This window comes from Cololabis saira, chromosome 9, assembly GCF_033807715.1.
Source record: "Cololabis saira isolate AMF1-May2022 chromosome 9, fColSai1.1, whole genome shotgun sequence".
Classification (NCBI taxonomy): domain Eukaryota; kingdom Metazoa; phylum Chordata; class Actinopteri; order Beloniformes; family Belonidae; genus Cololabis; species Cololabis saira.
Genome location: NC_084595.1, coordinates 654457 through 678262, shown reverse-complemented (window position 1 = coordinate 678262; position 23806 = coordinate 654457). Strand labels below are relative to the sequence as shown.

At 42.3% G+C, this 23806-nt stretch overlaps 1 protein-coding gene across 1 annotated transcript in view; it reads right to left on the bottom strand.

The window, feature by feature from the left end:
- The window catches only part of LOC133451336 (golgin subfamily A member 6-like protein 22), a 34781-nt gene extending 11327 nt beyond the window's left edge, over window positions 1–23454 (bottom strand). Inside the window, exon 1 of the mRNA XM_061730305.1 lies at window positions 23426–23454. The gene's annotated coding sequence lies outside the window, so the exon portion shown is untranslated. The remainder of the gene's footprint in view (window positions 1–23425) is intronic.
- Between the last annotated feature and the right edge of the window lie 352 nt (window positions 23455–23806).

Here is a 23806-nt window from a genome sequence, read left to right as displayed (position 1 = left end):
GGCAATTGGGTAGACCTGGCAGCAGAGTTAAGGGGCATTAGAGCCGATTTGCCCCAATTGATCCTATACCCTGACATGCTGCCAAAATCACTAAACAGGTCCAATACTTGAGGAATAGAGACATTCAGATTTTCTAAATAGAGAAGAATGTCGTCGGCATATAACGAAATGTGGTGGGGTTGATCCTGTAGTATTATAGGGGAAATGGAAGTACTCTGTCTGACAGCCTGAGCTAACGGCTCAAGAGCGAGACAGAATAAGATGGGTGAGAGAGGACACCCCTGTCTGGTCGAGCGCTCTAATTGGAATGTGGGAGAGATGGTTTTCCCTGTAAGGACCGCTGCCGTCGGTGCACCATATAAAGTCTTCACCATATTTACGAAATTGGTCCCAAAACCCAGGCGCTCTAGCACTGTCCACATATACCCCCATTCGAGATGGTCAAAAGCTTTCTCCGCGTCGAGCGAGAAAATGGCGCGGGAATCATGAGAGTCGTTAGTTGAGTCTAAAATGTGGAGCAGTCTGCGCACGTTGTCAGCTGCGAGGCGTCCCCTCATAAAACCTGTCTGGTCTGGACCAATGAGAGCATCTGTGACTGCCTCCAATCGTACGGCAAGAGCTTTCGCAAAGAGCTTCTGGTCGCAGGTGATCAGAGAGATTGGTCTGTAGCTCGCACATTCCAGGGGATCCTTGCCTTTTTTTAACAGAAGCGAGATGAGAGCAGCCTTCTGGTCCCTATGGAACTCCCCCCTGGAGATAGTTAAACGAGTCTAGGATCAGGGGGCCTATCACCTCCCACAGCTCTAGGTATAACTCTGGTGGGAGGCCGTCGAGACCAGGTGACTTCCCTCGCTGTAGAGACTTGAGGGCCCCATGAAGCTCTTCGAGGTCTAGGGGCAAATCTAAGAGCCCTCTGTCGGCCTGCGAGATCTTGGGCAAGTGTAAGACACTAAGGAACGCCTCACAGCGCGATGCATCATGTGTCACTTCTGATTTGTACAAGTCAGCATAAAATGACCTAAATGTGTTGTTCACTGACTGGGGTGAAGTGAGAATAGTGCCAGCGGGATCCCTAACGGCGGGGATGGAGGCCTTGCCCTCGCTCTCCCTTAGCCTAAGTGCCAGCAACCTACTACGCCTCAGCGTCAAAATAGTATTTTTGTCTGGTCCTGTGAAATATATTGCGGGATGGGCGCAAAGATGGCTGCCGGTAAGCAGTGAGAGACAGAGCACGCACAAACAACCAACTTTAATTCTTGGAAAAACTCGGAAAATCTAGACCACATCAAAAGGAAAACTTAAACTGCTTCAAAGCATTTGGACAGTGAACTTTATTACAGCAAAAAAGAGAGAAATATGGGAAAGAACAGAGATACGAGACAACAATCAAGACTGGCCACAAACAATTCACCTGTGGAAAATCACTCTGACGAGGAAGTGGAGGAAGGCGCGGTGGGATTAACAGAAATACTTAAAGAAATCAAAGGATTCCGCACAGAAACTGCTGGAAATTTTGCAACATTGACCAAGGACATCAATGAGCTAAAAGATTGTGTTGGAGATCTTAAGAAAAGAATGGATGAAGCAGAGTCAAGAATTGCGCAAAACGAGGATCATGAAATTAATCTGACCAAAGTGCTCATTCACAATCTGCGCAAACAGCAACAATTGGAAGCAAAGTGTGAGGATCTTGAAAGCCAGGCCCGAAGGAATAATCTAAGGATTTATTCAGTTCCTGAAAAATGTGAGGGAGTCAACATGATCGAGTTTGTGAAAACTCTAATACGGGAAAAACTTGAAGTTGACGGGGAAGTCCACATTGATAGAGCGCACTGAGCACCGGGTCCAAAAGCTGGGCGCAGCGACCGACCCAGATCAATAATAGTTTGTTTCCAGAGCTACACCATAAGGCAGAAGGTGCTTCAGGCTGCCTGGACAAAGAAAATCATTAAGATCAACGATAACAGGATTTACTTCGACGAGGACTTCACATCTGAAGTGTTTATGGAACGCGCAAAATACAGAGGAGTCAGAAAACAGCTCCAAGAAAGAAAGATCAAGTCACGCATACTTTTTCCTGCAAGATTAAAAATATTTGAGAGTGATGGAAAAAGCAGGGTGTTTGAGAGCCCACAGGCCGCGGCAGAAGGACTGCGTGACTATGGCATTGTCATGGAGCTTCCAATGGGGGAGATGGATTTGGAGTCAACTTTGCGCGCGGCGGGCTGGCAGACACCTCGCTACAGAAGCAGCGGAACCAACGCAGCAGCAAGAGAGCTGATGTCAGGCGTAAAGTCACTACTGGAGAACCTGGATAGACATGAAGCTCCGAAGGTCTGAGGAGGTATGGATAGCTGTCTGAAACTGAGACTAATATTCTGGGAGGGATTATTCTCATCCCCTCAGAGACATACAGTTATTTAAATATTCTCATGACGGATGAACATGTAGAAAAAATATCTTTTTCCGATTTTAATGAGATTAAAATGTATGATTTTGAATATGAGATTGACCCCGAAAGTCATGTCTTCAACACCATTACTGACAATTGCAAATATTATTCTGATGACCAATTTAATGAAGAGGTTGCAATGAACGACATATTTTCATTGATTCATTTTAATTGTCGAAGTCTTTATACTAATTTCACCAAGATTAATGATTTTTTGCTGACATGCAAAAGTAAATTTAAGTTGATAGCCTTATCTGAAACATGGTTGAATGAAGAGAAGGGTACTGATTTTTTTATGGAAGGTTATGAGTTACATTATATTAATAGAGTCAATAAGAGAGGAGGGGGTGTGGCCATATATGTGGATAGTGACCTGAAGTGCAGACGAATTGAACAAATGACTACAGTATTGGATGATTTAATGGAATGCATAACAGTGGAGATTGAAATGGAAAAAAACAGGAATACTGTTGTCACGTGTGTATATAGATCACCAGGATCAAATATAGAACGGTTTAACGACCGTATGGAGGAATTAATGTTTGGGTTAAATGAATGTAAAACATATATGATTTGTGGGGACTTCAATATTGATTTACTTAATGCATCTAAACACAAAACTACATCTGATTTTCTGGATTCATTTTATAGTAAAGGACTGTACCAATTGATAACAAAGCCCAGTAGAGTAACCTCGACTTGTGCAACATTAATTGATAATATATTTGTAAATATCATGGAGAATAATGTTAAAAGTGGACTGATAATAAATGATATAAGTGATCATTTACCTGTATTTCTAACATATAACCATCAAATAAAGAGGAAGAAGAAGGAAAATATCTGTAGACATGTTAGAGTTAGGACTGATGAAGTAATGCATAAATTAAGGACTGACCTGTTGAGAGAAGAATGGAAAGGGGTTTATGTGGAAGAGGTAAATGATGCTTATGAAGCCTTTTTAAAGATATATTTGTCACTTTATGATTCATATTGTCCAATAATACAATGCAAACATAAACGTAAGTACAATGAAAAGCCCTGGATAACAAAGGGATTACAAAATGCATGTAAAAAGAAAAATAAACTTTACAAAGACTTCATTAAATATAAAACAAAAACATCTGAGAAGCGATATAAGGTGTATAAAAATAAGCTGACAATGATAATGAGACAAGCCAAGAAAGAATATTATAATAAAATGTTAAAAGAAAATCAAAACAATATCGAAGGTACTTGGAAAATATTAAATAATGTCATTGGAAATAATTCTGCGCCAAGACCCTTGCCTAATCATTTTATCAATGATAAAAATAAGATAATAAAAAACACAAAAGAGGTGGCAAATGAATTCAATTCTTTCTTTGTCAATGTCGGCCCTAACCTAGCAAAGACAATTAATAAAAGTAATGAAGCACAACTGAAAGGTTGTTGGAATGGGGACAGTAAAGTGATACAGTCCATGTTTCTGGGAGAAGTGAGTGAAAATGAAATAAGATCAACAGTAGAAAAACTCAAGAATAAAACATCAATCGATAGTGATGGATTAGACATGATTATAGTGAAGAAAACAATTGATTGTATACTCAAACCTCTAAGTTATATTTTCAATCTTTCTTTTCGTACAGGTATTTTTCCTGACAGAATGAAAACTGCAAAGGATATTCCACTTTTTAAAACAGGAGACAAACACAGTTTAACTAACTATAGGCCAGTGTCTCTGCTTTCACAATTTTCAAAAGTGCTTGAAAAAGTGTTTGTAAAAAAACTTGATAGTTTTCTGGAAAAGAACAAACTGCTGAGTGAGAGTCAGTATTGGTTTTCGAACAAACAGATCAACATCCTTAGCATTAATGAAAATAGTAGAAGAGATAACAACAGCAATTGAGTGTAAAAAATACACAGTAGGAATATTTCTTGATTTAAAAAAAGCATTTGACACAATAGATCACAATATTTTAGTTTCTAAATTGCAAATGTATGGGATGAGAGGTGTTGTTTTGAAATGGCTGTGCAGTTATTTGGAGAACAGACAACAGTATGTACAGTTTGCTGGTAATGATTCTGTGTGCAGGAAAATTGAGTGTGGTGTTCCCCAAGGTTCGGTCCTTGGACCTAAGCTCTTTATTTTATATGTTAATGACATATGTGAGGTATCAAAATTATTACAATTTGTTTTGTTTGCGGATGACACAAATCTTTTTAGTTCAGGAGAAAATTTGAAAACGTTGATGGACAGCATTGAAAAAGAAATGGTTAATTTGAAAAAATGGTTTGACAAGAATAAGTTATCACTTAATTTAAAAAAAACTAAGTTCATGGTATTTTCTAAACAGAAAGGGGATGAAAAGGTGTCTTTGTGTATCGATGTATCTGATATTGAAAGAGTGTATCAGTTTAGATTTTTGGGTGTAATTATTGATGAAAACCTCACATGGAAATCTCAGTTAAAGTATGTTAAAACTAAGGTATCAAAGAATATTTTTGTTTTGAACAAAGTGAAATATGTTTTAGATTACAAGACAATGCGAATTTTGTATTGCTCCCTTATTTTGCCTTATTTTAGTTATTGTGTGGAAGTTTGGGGGAATACATACACAACAAATATCAAGCCTTTGTTTATTTTACAGAAGAGAGCAGTACGGATCATACATAAAAAGCAGGCAAGAGAACACACCAATGGACTCTTTATCAATGCAGGATTAATTAAACTTAAAGACATTATTGAGTTACAGACTTTATTAGTTATGTTCAAGGCAAAAAGCAGAATATTGCCTGAAAATATACAACGTTTTTTTGTTTTTAGTTCAGAAGATAAGAACCATAGGAGGAAATTTGATTTTAAACATCCGTTTGCACGCACCACTTTAAAACAAATGTGTATTTCAGTATGTGGTGTAAAATTATGGAACTCCTTGGCAGCTGATTTGAAAGATTGTAGAAATATTCACCAGTTCAAAAAATTCTACAAAGACCATACAATTAGACAATATGAATGTAACGGGTAAAATATATTTTGTTGTTTCTGTTTTTATATTGTTGGTGAGTTAGTGTGTATGTTTTCTTATTTTTTTGTTTTTTCATTATTCCTTTTTTTTTGGTATTATATAAGTATTGATTGTTGAACAGACGGACAGACCATCTTTATATGAATTGTTTTATTTTTTTTTGAGAAAGGGGCTTGGCATATAAGGCTTTCTTCTTCTTGCCCCTTTTCCATCATGGAATGGAACATATGTGAACTATTCCCATGATATGGAATAAATAAAAATGAAATGAAATGAAATATAAATTCAGCCCTCGAGAGAGACAGAGCGTGGAATTCACCCCTGAGGGAGGCGAGTTGGGCAGACCGGCTATCTGTGATCTGCTGCTTCTGTGCATGTTCCAATAAAGTTATCTCCCTCTCCAGGTGCTCAAAACGCCTAGACCGCTCTTTTGCCAGATGAGAGGAGAATGAGATGCAAGAGCCCCTGAGAGAGCACTTAGTCGCCTCCCAAAGGATCTGCGGGTCATCACACCCATCCTTATTAGTCTCAAGAAATGCGCCAAGCTCAGCCTTGATATACGTTAGAAACGCAGGGTTGGTCAGCAATGTGGTATTAAGTCGCCATCTAGTGGCCTTCTCTGGAAGAGAAGTAGGATTAATCCCCACCAACACTGGGGCATGATCAGACAAAAGAATAGGTAGAAAGTCAATAGAGGACGCAGAAGGAACTAAAGAGGGGCTCATAAATATAAAATCTATCCTGGAGTAAGATTTGTGCCTATTTGAGTAAAAGGTGTAATCTCGTGCGCTGGGATTCTGGATTCGCCACAGATCAACAACATTCAGGTCCTTCATAAAAGTGTTCAAAAGTGAAGTGGACTGGGAGCCATCCCTGACAGCCGAGGATCTGTCTAGAGCGGGGTCCAGGACAGCGTTGTAGTCACCACCCACCACCAGGTGGTAACCTTCACACAATTCCAACAGAGTACTACTCACGCCCTGTAAGAAAACTGCATCATCTGTGTTAGGGGCATAAATAGAAGCTAGAGCCACCTTAGCGTGATTTATTCTTACTTTACAATAGACAAAGCGGCCGAGGCCATCATCTCCTACCTGATCTATTGTTAGAGATAGTATCCTGTCCACTAAAATAAGTACCCCCTTTGTCTTGGTCTGAGCACAGGAGTGTGCTATAAGTTTAAAGCGCCCATTCTGAAAACGCTGCACGTCACCGATCTTAAGATGAGATTCTTGAATAAGCGCAATAGATACTCTTTTACGGCAGAGGAAGTCTAATATACGTGTTCTCTTAAGAGGGGCATTCAGGCCGTTCACATTCCAGCATATTATACCAACAGCATCACCAGCCATCACACATGCCAGAGAGAGAGCAATTTAGGGAGGTCAAGACACACGTACAGTATGCAGAGCAAAAAGTACCAGACATGTAAACTAGATATAAGCCTTCTACATAATAAGCAGAACCAAATATCAGAGAGGGGCAGAGACGCCAGTCCTGGAGATGTGCAGTCCGTGAGGGGAAGGGGAGGAAAGCATAAACAACTAAAAAAACATAGAAAAAACTCTGAAACCTTAATCTAAAAGTACAAACACGGGCAGGCCGCGCGAGCATCCCGCAGGCCTGCAAGAACATAAAAGTCGCCAAGTACGTGACTCTATGAACGCAACGAAAGCTATCAGCTCCCGGGCCGGCGCAAGAGCCCGTCAGTAGTGAGAAAAAAAAAAGATATGTTTTCCGTCTAATACCATAGAAATAAGAACAAAAAATGGCTATAACGGCTGTAAAATGACAAGTGGTCTGAACCAATAATAGAATGTTGTCCACTGTGTGTTTACATATACACCTAAACACCGCACATACATCTACACAGTAGTGCAATGTGCAGAGCAAGAATTACTAACCACATAGAGCATATGTATACATGTATACATATACACATATACACACATACCCACACATAGACACAAACATACATCCACACATATCCACATGCACACACAAACACACAGTGACATATAAGCCTAAGTCACCCCAGCATCACCACAGCTCAACGTTACAAGAAATAAAAAATCCACACCAAGAGAGCCAAAACGTAGGCTAAGTGAGTCATTAAACAAGTCATTAAATGGGGTACCTCAGGACTTTTCCAGACCAACCTGACATCCATGAAATAATATAGGGGTGGGAGTGATGAAGGAGCAGGATCATTAATCCACGGTGATGTCCTCCACCTGAACGTCTGCCTCCTGAATCTGCCCGCGCTCGGAAGCTGCGTATCCTGACCCAGTAGTGAACAGGTTCCGACGGGCTCTCTCCCTCCGCTCCGTGTCGGCGCCGCTACCCGCCGAGGGCTGTCGCTGAATGAAATCCATAGCTGAAGCCGCATCATCAAAAAGCTTCGGTCCCGTCCCGAGTCTCAGCTTCAGGGTCGCCGGGTAAATGAGGAAGGGGCGAAGATCCTTGTCGTGTGCTATCTTCATCACCGAGCTGAAAGTCTTCCTCCTCACCGTAGTCGCCGCGCTGTAGTCCGCAAAAAACAGAAGATTGGAGTTGTCTTGTCTGATGGGGGGGCCCCTCTTCTTAGCCGCTGTCAAAATAGCATCTCTGTCCTGCCACCTGAGCAGTCTGAATATAAGAGTACGAGAGCGTCCAGAGCTTTGGGTCCCAGCACCATAAACACGGTGGGCTCGGTCCACTTCAATCAGCCTGTCCTTCAATGATGGGAACCACACCGGCAGGTTGGTTCTGAGGAACCCGACAGCATCCGAGCCCTCTGCGCCCTCAGCAAGACCAACTAGTCTCACATTATTGCGTCGGGATCTATCTTCCATATCGACAGCTTTACGAGCGAGCGTTTCAACTTTTATCTCCAGAGCGGAGATCCTCCCGTGGTCATCACTCGCAGCCTTCTGAAGCAGCCCGACCTGAGTCTTAACCGATTTAATCTCTTTAGCTTGCAGATCTACTTGGGCATTTAGTTTACCGACAGACTCACTGAGCTGACCAATTTCCCCAGATATTTCGGTCTTGACCCGGCAGAGTGCATCTTCCAGCCGCTCGGTTTGCAGATCCATCTTATTGCTCATGCGTTGCAGCTCCGCTGTCAGCGCAGCCAGGTCCGCCATGTTAACGCCACCTGCGCCCACTCTCTGAACTTTTAGGTCTTTCTCCTCCTTCAGTGGCGAATCCGTGTGCAGCCGTTTGTTGCTCGCCAAGGTGGAGGACTCACTCCCAGCCGACATTAACAGTAGTTTGTGATGCAAAAACTTAAGTTTGAAAGAAAAAAGACGGCAGCTTGCGCGGAGCCGGGTAACTACGCTTCCATCGCCACCAGGGGTCACGTGACTCTCCCCCAAATCAGATTCATGAAGCACCACAAAGTTGTTTTACTTAAATCCAACTCAAAAACTGCCCGAGTCAGAGTTAACGTCAACTCTGAGGTAACGACGAGTCAAAACTATCTTAAACAAATTCAGTTCAGTCAGAATAAACATAAATCTGTGTTTATACATTTAAAATATGTTTGATATTATTTCTTAAATCTCATTCTTAATTCTTTCATTTACATCTTTGACTGACAAAAAGGCTCCACAATAAGTTCATTGGTCTGTTTATGATAAATCTGTGTTTTCCAGACGGATGGACATGTGATGTAACTGGAATACATAAACCTTAAAATCAGCCTGAACATTTCTGTAAACGACTTCTGCAGCTACTCCCTGCTGCAGGATTTATTTCAAGTTAAACATTTTCTAAATTAATCAGAGGAAAAGTTCAAAGTTGAATAAAGTCCCTGCAGAAGTTTATGGTTTTGCTCATAAATGGATTCATCTTTAACCAGGGTTCCTTGAACGCGTCACGGAGCCACGTTTATTAACTTGAACCTTCATGGTGTTAAGATGGAAAATATCACAGGAAAAATAAAGATATGAAATAAAAACAGCTCAATCAAACCGGAACTACTGAACTATATTTGAACAAAAGGAGATGTGGAGTGTGGAGAGGTCGGGGAGGATTCAGACTATCAGGGAGAGCCGGGTCCCGGTACCTGATGAGGGGGATTAAACGGTGTCGGTACCGCGTACTGGTACTGGTACTGGTACAGGTACTGGTACTGGTACAGGTACCAGCACTGGTACTGGTACTGGTACTGGTACTGGTACTGGTACTGGTACAGGTACCAGCACTGGTACTGGTACTGGTACTGGTACTGGTACTGGTACTGGTACTGGTACAGGTACCAGCACTGGTACTGGTACTGGTACTGGTACTGGTACTGGTACAGGTACCAGCACTGGTACTGGTACTGGTACTGGTACTGGTACTGGTACTGGTACAGGTACTGGTACTGGTACAGGTACAGGTACCAGCACTGGTACAGGTACCAGCACTGGTACTGGTACTGGTACCGGTACCAGTCCACTCCGCTGCTGCAGACGTCTGCACACCCAGACTCATCATCATGACATTATTCACTCAAACCTTCTTATTCTGTCATCTAATGTTTCTCTCGTTACTTTGGTGTTTCCAGGAAAGAGGAAACACTTTCCAAAAAACTAAACCAAGACGTTTTGATGACAGAACAAACTTTAAAACGTTTCATTAAGTGGTTCTTAAACAACTTCTAACAAAATACTTGTTTGTGCAATTAATCAGGGAGGTTTTACTCACCAGCTGCTCCAACTGAACCACAGATTCATCTGCTGAAATCAGGAGCAATTTAGAAAAGTTAAAGATTAACATTTTTACTGCCAGAGGGCAAAGTTCAGTCCAAACCAGTTTTTATAACATGGAGTTCAGTCGGTTCCGACCAAAACTTTGTTTCTGTCACATTTGTGTAAATGTCCTGCAGAATCCACGAGTGAAGCTTCAACCTGCATCAAAGTTTCACGTTTGTGGGTTTATATTACTTGTGGTTTACGAACAATTAAGAATAAGATCTACGTAACAATACAATAAACCCAACATGTTTTACTGTTGATGTATTTGTCATTGATCAATATAATTTGTTTGAATTAAGAACCAGTGAATGAATAAAACTGGAAAATAAATAACTTTGTTCTGAAAAACCTTAATATGACACAGAAAGAGACATTTTAGGAGACAGAATAATAAATATGTGAACTCTGTGTGGAGGGTTCAAAAACATACTAAAATGTATTTCATGAAAATTAACACAAGATATAAAGTAGTTTATATAAAAAAAACTTTATTAACATGAAAAATCAAGATTTTATTCTCATGAGCTCGATCTTGATAAAATTATAGTGTCAAAAACTGTTTTCTTGACTTGTTTCACATTACAACGTTTAGATTTGTGTTTCCGTCTGGTTTCTTCAACGACCCCCCCATGAAAGTCTAACCAGCTGATTTCATGAACCGCCCATTTCTCCTTCAAACGTCTCCTAAACCTGTCGGTTCATTTAGATTGTGACGATGGATCTAGTCAATAACGGTTTAAAACACTTTGACTCCTGCATCTGCGTCTGCATCTGGACCTGTGTTTGCATCTGCACCTGCATCTGCACCTGCGTCTCCACCTGTGTTTGCGTCTGCACCTGCGTCTGCACCTGCGTCTCCACCTGTGTTTGCGTCTGCACCTGCGTCTCCACCTGTGTTTGCGTCTGCACCTGCGTCTGCACCTGCGTCTCCACCTGTGTTTGCGTCTGCACCTGCGTCTGCACCTGCGTCTCCACCTGTGTTTGCGTCTGCACCTGTGTTTGCATCTGCACCTGTGTTTGCGTTGGAGTCTCCTCTCCCCCTACCTCTCTCTGGTTCTCAGGAACGTTAGCATCCCGACCATCAGGCCTCCAATACTTTCAGTGACCACTGAGTGGAGGAAACCTCCCCCCACAGTTTTAAAAAGCGCACATCCACTATGTCTCTTTGGTGTCTTACGTGAAGTGACGTTGTCCGCCATTTTCCTTTTTGGTCCACATTACGTGAAGTTGTTCTGAGCCACAAACAAACTTGTGTTTTTTGGCAGAGGGTCATGGGTGGGGGGCAGTGTGTGTGGGGGCAAACCTTACAGCTGCTTGTGTCCGTCTAAAATCCTGAGATCCCGACTTCAAACCTGGCTGTCAGGAATTGGTTCATCCCAATGACAAAAGGGTGAAGCTGGACAACAGAACCTGTTAATACATTCATAACCAACACCTCCATGATCCAGCTTCACCTTGAATAAAAATACATTAAAATTGAAATAAAAATGTGAACATGCTAATGACCCATGCGACTAACGGGTTTCAGGATCGTGGACCCACAAAGCACTGTTTGATTGACAATTTATCACATGTTCATGAAACTTGCTCTCAAAAGAGAGGTCCTTGCTTTTGTTCTGAGATGGATAAATACCTCACTGCACATAGCCATAAAGACATAAACTGGACAATGTGCTGTATGCAGTCGGAAGGATCAACAGGAAGGAAGGAAGGGATCAACAAACATTTTTTTTCCTTTCTTTCTGAGATTTATTGATAAAAAAAAAAAGTACAAATAACATAAGAATTAAAGCTGCAAGCAGCGATGAACGGGCCCTCGCACCCTTGTGCACGTTCAGGCTGCAGTGGAAGCTTGTATGACTTGATGTAGATTCTTCAAACCTGGGGCCTCATTTAAAATGGACTGCGTAGGATTCATACTAAAAGTGCACGTACACTCAAAAGCCGAAAATGCTGTGCGCAAAAAAAAAATCCGGATCAATAAAACCATGTGCACGCAGACCAGCAGTCCAGCTGGAAGGTTGCGCAGCTTAATCCGCCTCATATCCCGCCCTCTACACGCCCATAAATGCATATGGATGAGCCTACTGAGCATGTGCAGTGGCTTCCTGCAGCCTGTTTGGGCGTCAGGATGAATGAGAGGGTGTCCAGCCACCGTGACACTGACTTTCACGGAGACTCAGATCAAGATGTTGTGGATGATATGGAGGCAGGAAAACCACATTATTTGGTGGTCACAGTAAAAGTTAGAATAAGTATATAACTTGTATACAATAAAATAAAGCGAGTGAGTGGCAGCACGCCGTTGCTGCCCGTGAGTGCCACTGGGGACAGGGAGGACATGTCCCCCCCCACTTTTCAAAATCATGTATTTGTCCCCCCCACTTTTTATAGTTTTTATAGTTTAAAAACTAACGGTAGGCTCAGCCTGTGATTGCAAACCATCCAGACCCTCTGTGCTAAGGCGGGCGATGTGAAGACGGGACGGGACGCTCCCCCTCCTCCTCTCCCGTCTCTCCTCAGAGCTGCTCAGGGCTGATTTATGGTTCCGCGTCAAACCAACGCAGAGCCTACGGCGTAGGGTTCGCGGCGACTCACACCCTACGCCGGACCCTACGGCGCAGGCTCTGCATTGCTGTGACACAGAACCATAATTCCGGCTTTACAACATGCGCGAAAGTACCCGTGCATGACAGGCAGACACACACACGGGGAGAAGAGACTATTTCTTTAATTTGTATTTTTTTTTAAACTTTATCCTTATGAACGCAATTGTTATATAGTTTTCGGTTAGTTTTTTCTTTTTAGATCCGAGGCTTTGCGTAGATGGCGGCTTCCGCAACTTTCAGGCGCTTTTTCTGTGCAAGCAAGCTTTATAGATGAGGCCCCTGGACATTTAGTGGATGAAACACCCACGACTCTCTATATCAAACCATTCAAAAGTTATGGCAGAAAGTAGGAACTATCAGATATCGACCAATCAGAAGAAGGGGCGGGGCTAATTCAGGCCAATGAAGGTCAAGGACTCAATACCGAGTCCCATGACACCACCCACGACTCTCTATGTCAAACCATTCAAAAGTTATGGCAGAGAAAAGTTTTCTAGGGGGCGCTGTTGAGCCGTTAGGCCACGCCCATTAATGCAAACCATGAAATATCAAATTTATCGCCAGGCCTGGCTTGCATGCAAAATTTGGTGACTTTTGGGGAACTATCAAATATGGACAAATCAGATGAAGGGGGGCGTGCTTTTTGGCGTCTAGCGTCACCACGGTAACACTTTTGAAAGACAAATGTATAATGTATAACACACCTGGGTGCACGTTACGGTTCGGGCTCTGAAGTGGCTGAAGGAATGGCATAAATTGCTCCAAAATTACGCGATTAATTCAGAATGTTCAAAATGGCTGACTTCCTGTTGGGTTTCGGCCACGGCGCCAAGAGACTTTTCTTTAAGTTGCGACATACAGGTGTGTACCGATTTTCGTTCATGTACGTCAAACCGTATTGTGGGGCTTGAGGTCAAAGTTTTCTAGGGGGCGCTGTTGAGCCGTTAGGCCACGCCCATTAATGCAAACCATGAAATATCACTATATAACTTGGTTAAAAATGTGGTGACTTTCGGGGCACGTTTAGGGGGAAAAAAGGCCCTCCTTCCGTCGGAAAAATAAAAAGAAAGAAAGAAAAATTCCTACAGATACAATAGGGCCTTCGCAATGTAAGTGCGAAGGCCCTAATTATTAAAATGATGATGATTATCATTAATTCTTTTTATTTTCAGTTTCAAATAATTTCAGTCACTGTTCTGGGATTTTTCTTCCTTGTAAATTCACCAACAATTTTGTGTCTGTATGTGAACCCAACCCTCTTATATTTAACAGTCGGACACATTTATTTATTATTGTAAAATATACGACCGAGCTGCAACTGAAAATCATCCCTATTTTCCTTCCATGACTTTCCAGTCACAACTCACACAAGTTAATGAGTTGTACAGCAGGAAAATGATTAAAACACAATAAAATATATCCATAGATATTACAGTATGAACAGAAGAGATCAAATTGATAATAAATGAACATGCATGTTGGGCAAGGGGAACGGTCATCATGGGAAGGCGTAATGGTCAGGCGGATGACATGGCCTGACCTGTGGAAGATCCCCCTAGCCAGGATCAGCTTCCTAATCCGAGCTATGTATAACACCCTACCTTGTCCCCAAAACCTCCACCTGTGGTTCTGCCCCCCCTGAGACACCGTCAACGCGATACAGGGCGATACAGATGGCTGCACGATGCTGTCTTTAAGAAGCTGGCCCAGGTGGCAGAGTCTTGCAGACAAAAGGCAAACAACCTGCAAGCTGCCCCAGAGGGATGCACCATCCAGTTTGCAAGGGCAGGCGAGACCATCAATGCCCCCCCCACTAAACCATGTCGGACTCCGCAGGTTTCTCTGGTCCCCTCCCCAATCTGACCAGCGATGACATGTTTAGCCATATGCTCTCGCTCCGTCGCTGGTTGTATCGGTGGTGTTCAGAAAACAATGTAACCTTTATTGACAATTGGGAAACGTTCTGGGGAAAGCCCGGTCTGATTAGAAGAGACGGCATTCATCCCACCTGGGATGGTGCTGCTCTTATTTCTAGAAATTTGGCCAGTTTTATTAGACACTCCCCCTGACAACGCAGGGTCCAGGCCAGGATGCAGAGCTGCAGTCTTACACACTTCTCTGCTGCTTCCCGAGGACCAACGCCTGCCAACAAAACTGTAGGATTGCATTATGTAACTAGACAATTTCTTGCAGAAATTTTGAGAGTGCCACGGCGGGCTGCTGCAAATTTGTGTACATTTTACAAGCAATAAAGGTGAAGGACTCAATACCGAGTCCAATGACACCACCCATGACTCTCTATGTCAAACCATTCAAAAGATATTGGACTTTAACGTATCAGCCAATCAGAAGAAGGGGCGGGGCTAATTTGCACCAATGAGGGTCAGGGACTCGATACTTAGTCATTTGACACCACCCATGTCTCTGTATGTCAAACCATTCAAAAGATATTGGACTTTAACGTATCAGCCAATCAGAAGAAGGGGCGGGGCTAATTTGCACCAATGAGGGTCAGGGACTCCATACTTAGTCATTTGACACCACCCATGTCTCTGTATGTCAAACCGTTCAAAAGATATTGGACTTTAACGTATCAGCCAATCAGAAGAAGGGGCGTGGCTAATTTGCACCAATGAGGGTCAGGGACTCGATACTTAGTCATTTGACACCACCCATGTCTCTGTATGTCAAACCATTCAAAAGATATTGGACTTTAACGTATCAGCCAATCAGAAGAAGGGGCGGGGCTAATTAGCACCAATGAGGGTCAGGGACTCCATACTTAGTCATTTGACACCACCCATGTCTCTGTATGTCAAACCATTCAAAAGATATTGGACTTTAACGTATCAGCCAATCAGAAGAAGGGGTGGGGCTAATGTGCATTCCCTGGGTCATGTGACCAGTTCTGGGTCACATGACCCGGAAGTGTATACTGTATTATGCTGTATATACTGTGGATGGATGGATGGATGATGGATGGATGATGGATGGATGGATGATGGATGGATGATGGATGGATGATGGATGGATGGATGATGGATGGATGATGGATGGATGGATGATGGATGGATGGATGATGGATGGATGGATGGATGGATGATGGATGGATGATGGATGGATGGATGATGGATGGATGATGGATGGATGATGGATGGATGGATGGATGGATGGATGATGGAGGGATGATGGATGGATGGATGATGGATGGATGATGGATGGATGGAGGGATGGATGGATGATGGATGGATGATGGATGGATGATGGATGGATGATTGATGGATGATGGATGGATGGATGGATGATGGATGGATGGATGGATGATGGATGGATGATGGATGGATGGATGATAGATGGATGATGGATGGATGGATGATGGATGGATGGATGGATGGATGATGGATGGATGGATGATGGATGGATGATGGATGATGGATGGATGATGGATGGATGGATGATGGATGGATGGATGGATGATGGATGGATGGATGATGGATGGATGGATGGATGGATGATGGATGGATGATGGATGGATGATGGATGGATGGATGATGGATGGATGATGGATGGATGGAGGGATGGATGGACTGATGATGGATGGATGGATGGATGATGGATGGATGGATGGATGATGGATGGATGGATGGATGGATGGACTGATGATGGATGGATGGATGGATGGATGATGGATGGATGGATGGATGGATGGATGGACTGATGATGGATGGATGGATGGATGATGGATGGATGATGGATGGATGGATGGATGGATGGATGGAGGGATGATGGATGGATGGATGGATGGATGGTGGATGGATGATGGATGATGGATGGATGATGGATGGAGGGATGATGGATGATGGATGGATGGAGGGATGGATGGATGATGGATGGATGGATGGATGATGGATGGATGGAGGGATGCTGGTTGGATGGATGTATGATGGATGGATGGATGATGGATGGATGGATGGAGGGATGATGGTTGGATGGATGTATGATGGATGGATGGAGGGATGATGGATGGATGGATGGATGATGGATGGATGGAGGGATGATGGTTGGATGGATGGATGGATGATGGATGATGGATGATGGATGATGGATGGATGGATGGATGGATGATGGATGGATGGATGATGGATGGATGGATGGATGGACTGATAATGGATGGATGGATGGATGGATGGATGGATGATGGATGGATGGAGGGATGATGGATGATGGATGGATGGATGGATGGATGGATGGATGATGGATGGATGGATGGATGATGGAAGGATGGAGGGATGATGGATGGATGATGGATGGATGGATGATGGATGGATGATGGAAGGATGGATGATGGATGGATGATGGATGGATGGATGATTGATGGATGGATGGATGGATGGATGGATGGATGGATGGATGATGGATGGATGGATGATGGATGATTGATGGATGGATGGATGGATGGATGGATGGCTGGATGGATGATGGATGGATGGATGATGGATGGATGATGGATGGATGGAGGGATGGATGGATGGAGGGATGGATGGATGGAGGGATGGATGATGGATGGATGATTGATGGATGGATGGATGGATGGAGGGATGATGGAGGGATGGAAGGAAGAGGAGGAGGAGGAGGAAGAGGAGGAGGAGGAGGAGGAGGAGGAGGAAGAAGAGGAGGAAGAGGAGGAAGAAGAGGAAGAGGAGGAGGAGGAGTAAGAGGATGATGAAGGTCAGGGTTCAGATTTCTCCATTTTCCAGGTTATACTATGAAGTATGTACTGAATGGGTCATGTGACCAGTTCTGGGTCAGCCTAATCAGTCAACAGCTGAGCTCCGGTTGCCGGGCAACAAAACCTTAAAAAAAAGCTTACTACTGTATACAGAGAATATACAGAGATTTTTGGTTTTGACAAGCCTGAAATAACTTCACCTTGTAATCAAACCGTAGCTCTTAGCAGAAAAACGAAAACATTTTGAGAAACAGAGAACCTACCAGATTATCTAAATGTTATTTTCATACAGATATTCCTTAAAACGTGTTAGTAACGGCAATTCGAAAACAAAAGTGAGATTTTTTTTAAGAAAACTTCATTTAAAATGGGAGTCAATGGAGAGAGAGACAGGATTTGGCGTGTCTGTTGGCCCTGCCGTTCCAATTTTGTGCACACAACGCCTGTCAAAGTCACATTATTTGAAACTCAACATCTATGTCTACATTCTGACCAAAAATTATCTTTCTAGCTTTTACGGTTTGCCCGTGAGCTCGAGTTACAAATAAAAATTATGATCATTTTTCGAAAGTCTCTCCACTCTAATGAATTCGAACCGCACTGAAGATTTGACAAAAAAGTGATTTCCAGTCCTCGCTTGAGCGCTCATATCTTGAAAAGTGTACATTTTAGGAAAAAACAGTTCCAGGTTCAGAGAGAGAAGAGAAGTTTTCCTCCGTTTTGAAGTTTGAATGACATTTTTACTTGCAAGTATGAGAAAGATACGTGACTGAGAAAAAAGGTGAATTTCGTCTTTTTTCTCCCATCCGCTTTGAATGGCGCCATAGGAATGCATGGGACGTGATCTCCCCATTAGTTTGGGAAATTTGGAAATGTTTTTGCACTTCGTGCAAAAACTATTTGTGCCATCGCTCTGAAAATCCACAGGACTGTAGTTAAATTCAGGGCCTACAACTTTCTAATTCGGTTCAGAATTTTTCGAGTAACCGTGTGCGAGTGGTGAGGCCCCAAAGTTCTCCCAATGCATTCCGGATGGGTTTTAGCGCGCACGTTTGTGCACGTTGCGCAAAAACGTGCACGCCAATTGCTTATAAAAGTCATAGCACACGATTCCCGATTAAGGCGCATGTTTCTACGTTTTTACTTTTCGCGTTTTCTCAAAGCTCTAGGAGGAGTAGCGAACCGAAAGTTGTCCGGAAGATGAATAATAATAATAAACCCGCAGAATAACAATAGTGCCTCTGGCCTCCGGCCAGAGGCCTACTCCTCCTTGCTATTGCATAGCTTTGGAGGAGTCGTGCCTCTGGCCGGGGGCCGTGGCACTAATTAGCGACTCTAAAACTGTAGGATTACATGATATTGGTAACTCTAACCAGGTGCCTAGCAAATTAGAAGTGGTTGCAGTTCCCCGCCCTCCAAAAGTTCACCAGGTGCGGCGTTATAGAGGCGTTAACCAAAATAATCTTGTCAAAATTAAAACCAATGCACATTTGGTACCAATAAGAGACCGAAAAATTAGATGCGGATTACTAAATATACGATCGTTAAGCTCCAAGTCTCTGTTAGTAAATGATATAATTACAGAGAGTAGGAGTGATGTTTTCTGCTTAACAGAAACATGGTTACGGGAGGAAGAGTATGTTAGTTTGAATGAATTGACTCCGCCCGGCTACTTTACTCATCACATTCCTAGAAATACGGGCCGAGGCGGAGGAGACACAGCAATTTATAACTCCGGTCTCCAAACAAAAACTGAACCTAAGTGCAATTATAATACATTTGAAAGCCTCATGCTTAGTCTGAAATTTCCGAGCTGGAAATCAGAGAAGCCAGTTGTGTTAGTGGTAGTGTACCGGCTCCCTGCTGGTGCTTATCTAGAGTTTTTGTCTGAATTTTCAGATTTCCTATCTGGATTATTGATCAGTACAGATAAATTCATCATAGTGGGTGACTTTAATATTCATATGGATGTTGAAAGCGATAATCTTAAATTAGCTTTCAATTCTCTTCTAGAATCAATGGGTATCTCACAAAAAGTGGATAAATCGACGCACTGTTTTAATCATACTCTCGATCTCGTTCTCACCTATGGTGTTGAAACTGATGGTCTGTTGGTGTCGTCTGTAAACTCCCTTTTATCCGACCATTACTTAATAACGTTTGAATTTAATATTGTCGATGTTGAAGTGCAAAATAATTCAATTCATTTCAATTCAATTTTATTTATATAGCATCTAATACAACAGATGTTGCCTCTAGACGCTTTCCAGAGATCCAGAATATGAACATAAACATAAACATAATAATAAATAATAAACTTAAAAATAGGAGGTATTACTTTAGCAGATGTTTGTCTGATGAAGCTATTGCTAAATTTAGGGAGGCCATTGCTCATCTTACGACAGTGGAAAATAGTGAAGTAGTCGAGGCCAGTGACCTGGGTTCTACCTCTGCAGATCTTGATTTCCTTGCTAGTAACACTGCTGATTTGTTGCATTCAGCTTTAGATGAAGTTGCTCCTTTGAAAAGGAGGGTTTCTAGCCACAGGAGCTTAACTCCCTGGTATAATTCAGATATTCGCATGTTGAAACAAAACGTGCGTAAAATGGAAAGGAAGTGGTACTCTTGTAAGTCTGTAGACTCTTATCGTGAATGGAAAGATATTCTAATAGTATATAAAAAAGCCATTCGCAAAGCCAGAACAGCTTATTATTCAACGTTGATAGAGGATAACAAAAGTAACCCACGTTTTCTGTTCAGCACTGTAACCAGGCTGACAAAGAGTCACAACTCTGTTGAGCCGTGCATTCCTGCAGCTCTCAGTAGTGAAGACTTTTTGAGCTTCTTTAACAGTAAAATCACGAGAATTAGAGAAGAAATCAACCAGCCGATTGTAGGTGTTTCTTCAGCTTTAGCGACTTCCCTACGCTCTGACTTGTCTCTAGACTGTTTTGATCCTATAGACCTCCCTGAGCTGACTTCACTCGTTAATAGAGCTAAGTCTACCACATGTATGTTAGACCCCATCCCGACTCCACTATTCAAAAATGTTTTTTCTCTTATTGGTACCACAATACTGGACCAAATCAACCTATCCCTAAACTTAGGATATGTACCACAGGTTTTCAAAGTCGCAGTAATTAAACCTTTACTTAAAAAAACCTTCTCTTGACCCAGACACCTTAGCTAATTATAGACCAATTTCCAACCTTCCATTTGTATCTAAAATTCTGGAAAAGGCAGTTTCAAGCCAGTTATGTGACTATTTGTATAGAAATGATCTGTTTGAAGTCTTTCAGTCAGGGTTCAGAATGCATCATAGCACAGAGACAGCACTGGTTCGAGTCACGAATGACCTTCTTATGGCCTCAGATAAGGGATTAGTGTCCATATTGGTTCTACTGGACCTCAGTGCTGCTTTTGACACTGTTGATCATGGCATTTTACTGCACAGGTTAGAGCATGTTGTTGGGATTAAAGGGACAGCTCTATGTTGGTTTAAATCATATCTATCTGACAGGTTCCAGTTTGTTCATGTACATGAGGTTTCTTCAGAACAATCAAGGGTCTGTTATGGTGTTCCGCAGGGTTCAGTGCTAGGGCCAATCTTGTTCAGTTTATACATGCAGCCGTTGGGAAGTATAATCCAGAATCACGGCATACACTTTCATTGTTATGCTGATGATACGCAGCTCTATTTGTTTATGAAGCCGGATGAAACAGAACCGTTAGTTAAACTTCAGGCATGTCTTAGGGACATCAAGGACTGGATGTCCAGAAATGTCTTGCTTCTAAATTCAGATAAAACAGAGGTTATCATTCTTGGTCCAGAGCATCTTAGGAAGGGATTAGATTGTGTTGCGATGGCTTCCAGTGCAACTGTGAGAAACCTTGGTGTTGTTTTCGATCAGGATTTGTCGTTTAAACCATATGTCAATCAGGTTTGTAAAATAGCGTTTTTCCATCTCCGTAATTTTGCTAAAATTAGGAAAATCCTCTCGCAGAGTGATGCAGAAAAACTAGTTCATGCGTTTGTATCTTCTAGACTGGATTACTGTAATGTGTTGTTAGCAGGATGTCCAAGTAATTTGCTGAATAGGCTCCAGCTGATCCAAAATGCAGCAGCACGAGTACTGACAGGAATTAGCAGGAGAGACCACGTCTCTCCAGTGTTAGCGTCGCTCCATTGGCTACCCGTAAAATTCAGAATCCAATTTAAAATTTTATTACTTGCATATAAAGCCCAAAACGGCTTAGCTCCGCAGTATTTACAAGATTTGATAGTGCCTTATGTTCCTGGCAGAGCTCTCCGCTCCCAGGGTGCAGGTTTACTCGTAGTTCCTAGAGTATCTAAATGTAGATTTGGAGGGCGGGCGTTCTGCTATCAGGCACCATTACTATGGAACCAACTTCCAATCTGGGTTAAGGAGGCTGACACCACCTCCACCTTTAAAACTAAACTTAAAACCTTTCTGTTTAGTAAAGCCTATAGTTAGTGTTTAGTAAACCTCTAGCTGGTGTTGGTAAATCTCTAGGTAGTGTAAACTCTAGTGTGTTAGAGTCAGTAGTCATAGTTGCAGCTATAGAACAAGACTATAATAGTTAGTCTCAAATATAGCTTGGTGGTAGATATGCTGCTATAGGCTTATGCTGCAGGGGGGACCGACATGATCCGCTGGGCGGTGCCTCTCACCCTTCTTCTCCTCTCCTTTTCCCTTCCTATCTTCTCCATTACCATTTTTATTTATTATAAGTATCTCATAGCTATCGTTTTTGTCCATCGTTCCTGTAGTTTCTTGTGCCGGCCCCCCTTTATTCTCTTTTGTGCATGTTTGTAGGCTGGAGCCTCGGGAGCTCTATGCTTTATGTTTATGTTCATGTTCTGGTTCTCTGGAAAGCGTCTAGAGATAACATCTGTCGTATTAGACGCTATATAAATAAAATTGAATTGAATTGAAACCTTTTTTGTCTTCTATCTATCTATCTATCTATCCATCTATCCATCTATCCATCTATCCATCCATCCATCCATCCATCCATCCATCCATCCATCCATCCATCTATCTATCTATCTATCTAGAGGAAAACAAACCCCCAGACAGCAGAAGTGAGTTCAGAACTTCCAATAGATTTGTAGTTTATGCAGGTTTGTGATCTCTGACAGTAATCACCTCTGAACTCTTCAGAGTTAATGACTTTAGTTCAGTGAGAGTTTAGTTTAGTCTCTGAACTCTTCAGAGTTAATGACTTTAGTTCAGTGAGAGTTTAGTTTAGTCTCTGAACTCTTCAGAGTTAATGACTTTAGTTCAGTGAGAGTTTAGTTTAGTCTCTGAACTCTTCAGAGTTAATGACTTTAGTTCAGTGAGAGTTTAGTTTAGTCTCTGAACTCTTCAGAGTTAATGACTTTAGTTCAGTGAGAGTTTAGTTTGGTCTCTGAACTCTTCAGAGTTAATGACTTTAGTTCAGTGAGAGTTTAGTTTAGTCTCTGAACTCTTCAGAGTTAATGACTTTAGTTTAGTCTCTGAACTCTTCAGAGTTAATGACTTTAGTTCAGTGAGAGTTTAGTTTAGTCTAGACCAGCGGTCTCCAACCAGGTCCTGGTTCCACCGTCCTGCATGTTCTAGATGTTTCCTGCTTCAGAACAGCCTGATACAAGCGACTGTGTCGTTAACAGACTTGTTCAGACCTTGATTACTGGCTAATGATGAATGAATTAGAATCAGGTGTTTGAGTGTAAAACATGCAGGACCAGGTTGGGACCGCTGGTCTGGATCACTCAGGGAACATTTATTCCCCAAATAAAAACAGAACACAGTCCCTTTTAACAAAGGATCAACAAAACCCTTCAAATAAAACAGAAAGATACAGGAATGAAATTAAGAACAAATATTTGTTAGACTTACAAGGCATGATGAAGTGGAGGATTCAGGACGGCTGGAACTGCTGGACTGATTGAACTGAAAGTAAGATCGTGCTCTTTATCTTTATCTCTTGATCCAGGCAGCAACAAATGCATGACTGCACACCGGCCACACATTGTCTCTTTTTATCAGAAACCTGGCTGGGAACTGACGCACCCATCCTTCTCACTGAGGCCTCTACCCTTAATTTCAACTTTTTATTTTCTTTTAGGAGGGGCAAAAAAGGTGCTGGTACTGCCTCTATTACTGTAAACGTATTAATAATGAAAGAAATCATACTACTCAGCTACACTGCATTTGAGTACCACGCCTTTGTTTTTAGTGCCCCTCCTATTTTATGTATCACAATTTACAGACCACCCA